Genomic DNA, 5,845 nt, shown 5'->3' with positions numbered 1-5,845 from the left:
AGTATGTACAATAAATTTAACAGACAATGCTTCGTTTTCGTGTTAAACTTTTGTAAAAAAATTGATGTTTCGTAAATATCTTAACCCAATTTTAGTGACACAGCTATTTATTTCAAGCCGTTAGCGAAATATAAGGTGCTAATGCAAATTTGAATTTACCACCAATAAGGCACTAATTACAACTACTACGGTGGTCTAGAGGTAACGGGCTCGCTTTGGTATCCAAAGGTTCGGGGTTCGAATCTCAGACAGAGCAAGACTTTTTTAATTTAAATAAAATTCGAAACTAACTTTAAATTTACCGTCAATTGCAGCCCACCTCTCTCCTTCACTCCGATCTCTATTGTGCATGCGTTTAAATCTAGAAATTTTGAATTTACCGCCAATTTGCCGCGGTCTGATTGGTCGAAAGACGTGGCCAATTTGAATGCTACGCTCTGATTGGTCGTGGCCTAAAAGTGGAGGAGAGGGGGTAAAATTCGTCAAAAGTTTTCAGACTGAATCTCCATAAGAAAATACATGGAGTTGTGGAGCAGGATCGGCACAGCTATTCTACTGCTGTCACTGTGTCGTGCGAGTTATCGTGAATCCGTGTCATTAAACATTCATTATGGTTAAGAATATGTTCCCATGAAGTCACTCAGAAACCGAGAAAACGGAAACAAACTGGAAGAATGCGTGATGCAGCCAAAAAGATGAGAACGCAGACCCATGAAACAGGTGAGGACTGCAAATGCACTAAATTACAATGTTTTCAAAACGTGAATTTAGAAGAGCAGCGGACTATAATTAAAGAATTTAATGCATTACCTAATTATGACTCACAGAATAGTTATTTATGTGGGTTAATTGAATCACGTTTGGTGAAAAAAAGGCGCAACAACGTCACGAGGAGGCTGCTTTTCATAACTACTCATACAAATACAAGGTGGGTTTGATGAGAGAAGGTAAACTTATTGAAGTTCCCGTCTGCTACAAAGCTATGATAAGTTTACACGGTATCACACCGAGAAGGCTACAAACTATCCAGAACCAACTTACTACTCACGGAAAAGTAATTCCTGATAAAACAGGTAGACATACGAACCGGCCCCATGCAATATCTCAAAATAAACGTACCAAAGTGCACGAACACATTCAGTCCTTGCAAGGACGAAAATCACATTCTCTAAATAAATCCCAAAAGTTGTACCTTCCCGATGATCTCAATGTCAAAAAACTGCATCAAATGTACTTAGAAAAGTTTGAAAGTTTTCCTGTTTCATATCATTTATACCGGAAAATTTTCTCGTTTGGTTATCCGAGATATGATACTTGCAGTAAATGCGACGAATTTAACGCTCAGAAAACAATCTTAAAAAAAAGATATCAGAAGCGGAAGGTGGCGAACACAAGACTAAAGCGAATGTTTTCTTCAAAGGAAAGAGAAAAAGTAGGGAGATAAGTAAAAAAGATATAAATTTCGAAGCTGTGACTTGATTTTCAAAAAAATATGCCCGTACCTAACATATCCACTAACGATGTCTACTATAAGCGCCAATTATCAGTTTATTTATTTAATGTTCATGTACTGTCAACAGGCGAGTCAATTTTTTATGGCTATGACGAGACTATTGGAAAAAAAGGCGCTGATGATGTAGTGTCAATGATGCATCATTTCATTTTCAATATCCTTTCTCCCGAAGTGAAACATCTTGCATTATTTTGTGACTCCTGTGCAGGGCAAAATAAGAACTTTGCAATGTTTAGATATCTGCATTATGTTGTTCACAAATGCCGACGTTTAGATTCAGTTACAGTCACATTTCCCGAACGCGGTCACTCCTATATGGAGTGCGATCGCAATATGGCTCTAATACCGAAAAAGGTGAAATCAGAGGTCCCGTTAGATTTATACGAGATAATTGAGAATGCCAGGATCAAACCAAGTCCATTCAAAGTAGTTCAATGTGATCAAAACTTGTTCAAAAAATGGTCAGATTTCTTTCAAAATTTGGGCTACTAAAGAACTAAGCAATCAAAGAAGTCAGTATAAGGTTTCATAAACCAAGGTTCCTGGAGAATAGAGTTACATATAATGGTCATTGGGAAACCACCGTCATACTAGACAGCACGAAGAGGCCTAAAAAAATATCAAATCAGTAACGCCCGTTTACAAGAAAACGAATTTTTTTTACCTGGAGTAGCCTACACCGCACCAATACCTTTGCCGATAAAAAAGTGGAAAAACTTGCAGGTGATTTTCGTACTAGTTAAAATATTTCAAAATCACATACATNCAAAAAAATATGCCCGTACCTAACATATCCACTAACGATGTCTACTATAAGCGCCAATTATCAGTTTATTTATTTAATGTTCATGTACTGTCAACAGGCGAGTCAATTTTTTATGGCTATGACGAGACTATTGGAAAAAAAGGCGCTGATGATGTAGTGTCAATGATGCATCATTTCATTTTCAATATCCTTTCTCCCGAAGTGAAACATCTTGCATTATTTTGTGACTCCTGTGCAGGGCAAAATAAGAACTTTGCAATGTTTAGATATCTGCATTATGTTGTTCACAAATGCCGACGTTTAGATTCAGTTACAGTCACATTTCCCGAACGCGGTCACTCCTATATGGAGTGCGATCGCAATATGGCTCTAATACCGAAAAAGGTGAAATCAGAGGTCCCGTCAGATTTATACGAGATAATTGAGAATGCCAGGATCAAACCAAGTCCATTCAAAGTAGTTCAATGTGATCAAAACTTGTTCAAAAAATGGTCAGATTTCTTTCAAAATTTGGGCTACTAAAGAACTAAGCAATCAAAGAAGTCAGTATAAGGTTTCATAAACCAAGGTTCCTGGAGAATAGAGTTACATATAATGGTCATTGGGAAACCACCGTCATACTAGACAGCACGAAGAGGCCTAAAAAAATATCAAATCAGTAACGCCCGTTTACAAGAAAACGAATTTTTTTTACCTGGAGTAGCCTACACCGCACCAATACCTTTGCCGATAAAAAAGTGGAAAAACTTGCAGGTGATTTTCGTACTAGTTAAAATATTTCAAAATCACATACATTAATTTTTTTTAGGACAACAAAATTTTTGGACAATCAAGAATCGGTAGCATTTTATAATAACCTGCCTTACTCCAATATGACGCAAGCCTGCGATGATGAATAAATACGTTTTTTATGTTTATCATTAATGACGATAATAAAACTTTATTTTTGTTGTGTATATTTTTTTTTTTTTTCATTTTTCCATCAGTTTTGCAGGACCGTTAGCTCTGTAAATTTTGAGATCATTGAGACTAACAATGGTGAAAATACAATAGAATANAGTGCGATCGCAATATGGCTCTAATACCGAAAAAGGTGAAATCAGAGGTCCCGTCAGATTTATACGAGATAATTGAGAATGCCAGGATCAAACCAAGTCCATTCAAAGTAGTTCAATGTGATCAAAACTTGTTCAAAAAATGGTCAGATTTCTTTCAAAATTTGGGCTACTAAAGAACTAAGCAATCAAAGAAGTCAGTATAAGGTTTCATAAACCAAGGTTCCTGGAGAATAGAGTTACATATAATGGTCATTGGGAAACCACCGTCATACTAGACAGCACGAAGAGGCCTAAAAAAATATCAAATCAGTAACGCCCGTTTACAAGAAAACGAATTTTTTTTACCTGGAGTAGCCTACACCGCACCAATACCTTTGCCGATAAAAAAGTGGAAAAACTTGCAGGTGATTTTCGTACTAGTTAAAATATTTCAAAATCACATACATCAATTTTTTTTAGGAGTTAACAAAATTTTTGGACAATCAAAAATCGGTGGCATTTTATAATAACCTGCCTTACTCCAATATAACGCAAGACTGCCATGATGAATAAATACGTTTTTTATGTTTATCATTAATGACGATAATAAAACTTTATTTTTGTTGTGTATATTTTTTTTTTTTTTCATTTTTCCATCAGTTTTGCAGGGCCGTTAGCTCTGCAAAATGTTTAGTGTGAATGTTTGAGGTAGGCAAATAAAATAATTTTTCTCCTGGCGCACCCCTGGCTACGGCCCTGAATATTGTTCTTTTTTGGCTGGGGAGTTCTTGTTATTAGAATTATTAGATTACTTAAACTATTTTAAACATTATTTAAGCTGACAATAATAGTGTAATAAAAAAAAATTAAAAACAACAAAAATGTCGTTGTTTTGAAAAATAAAAATTAAAAGGACAAAAATATTTTTTTTCTATCATATTATTCTTGTTAGTGTTGGTATAGCATGAGACTATACTATAGTAAACACTAACATAAGATTATATTAATTTACTTTTATTTTGAGAAAGTGCTCGAAAATAAAGAAACCTATTTTCTCCGTTTCAAAGTTGATACACATTCATCGTTCTTCCCGCCACTTCCTCAAATAATTATTTATTTATGTTTATAAAACGTGTTTATTATATTTTCATTATCATCATATTATTAAAGTTTTTCATTTTTTTACAACATCATTGCTGTTTTCAGTTATAATATCAGCATTTGAATAAGTACCGTTTTCCATTACATATTTTCAAATCAGTGTTTAACTAATTGTAAGTAGGTACCACTATCAGATTAACAGCAAATGATGACTTATGGTTGGTTATGGTTGGTTAATTTGATTTTTTATATTTGTTAGCAATTTCATAGCCATCCTCGCAAGAAATTGGATCATTTTATTTATCACAGAACCGTCGAAACAGAAAAATTAAAATATAGGTATATGGAGATGTAATATGGATAGATATAGAGTAAATTTTTACAATAGATTTTGATTAAATATACAAGGTGTCTAATTTAGAAAAACCAAGTTTTGGCGGTTCGGCCAATCAAATGCGACAATAAATATGAAATTGAAATAGGTCGAAGACCATTAGACCTTTAGACATGAATATAGGGAAGCTTTATAAAATTCCCCTAAAATTACGCGTAGAATCCAAATATGCAAAAATATATAGGATGTTCCATTTGTAATAAGCAAATAGGTAGCGACTACCGGCATAACCGGAAGTACTACAACAATGGCATTATTTTATTTAAACTCTTTTTAAATAAAACCTCCAAAACCAGCAGGTCCCAAATTTTCAAAATTCAAATCTAAGTAGTCTCCGAAATATTCTAATAGGCCGTTACCGTATGACAGCTTGTAGAAGAAAATTTTGAGAGCGAAATATAAATATTTACATGAATATACAGCAACAATGAAATGTGTGAAATTTTAAGTAGTCGTAATAGGCTGATAGGGCTTTATAATATTTTAATGAAATCTTGATAACTGAATTCCTCTCATTATGATATATTGATTTTAAAAAAATCATCAAAATCGGAGCCGTAGAAGCCGAGATATTGAACGCCGAAGAGGGCACGCTCGTTTTGAACGCGCAATTTCAATTTCTATCATTCGTCCCCTCCCCCCGGTTTTGCGGCTCAAATGGTCGGCTTGGCGATATTCATTGAATTTTCATAAAAAAGGCACACGTGTGATAATATTTATAAAAGCACATACGAAAAGTTCTTAAAAAACCTACCAAATTTATATTTTGTTGTTGTTACATTATGCATAGTTTTGCAGCTAACGCTTGTTGACTTTGACACTCGATATCTCGGAACTTTTAGGACCGATTTGAACGTTCTTTTTTTCAAGTTAAGCGTCTTTCCGAGAACTGTTTTTTAGTACTTTGGTATATTTTCCAACCCGCAAAACCGCTTCACGAAAGTAATTGTTTATAAAGTCAAAATTTTTCTAACTTTTAAATTCGCTCCAAAAATTATTCAAAAAAAGAAAATTGATATTCTAACGATTCTATA

At 34.2% G+C, this 5,845-nt stretch overlaps 2 pseudogenes; both read left to right on the top strand.

Annotated features, from left to right (window-relative positions):
• The first annotated feature begins 1,489 nt into the window (after positions 1–1,489).
• Positions 1,490–2,145, top strand: LOC111692785 (annotated as a pseudogene).
• Positions 2,146–2,285: 140 nt separating this feature from the next.
• LOC111692784 lies at positions 2,286–2,941 on the top strand (annotated as a pseudogene).
• The last annotated feature ends 2,904 nt before the right edge of the window (positions 2,942–5,845 follow it).

Source organism: Anoplophora glabripennis, unplaced genomic scaffold (genome assembly GCF_000390285.2).
Source record: "Anoplophora glabripennis isolate ALB-LARVAE unplaced genomic scaffold, Agla_2.0 scaffold3467, whole genome shotgun sequence".
In the NCBI taxonomy this organism is placed as follows: Eukaryota; Metazoa; Arthropoda; class Insecta; order Coleoptera; family Cerambycidae; genus Anoplophora; species Anoplophora glabripennis.
This window is presented reverse-complemented; position numbering and strand designations above follow the sequence as displayed.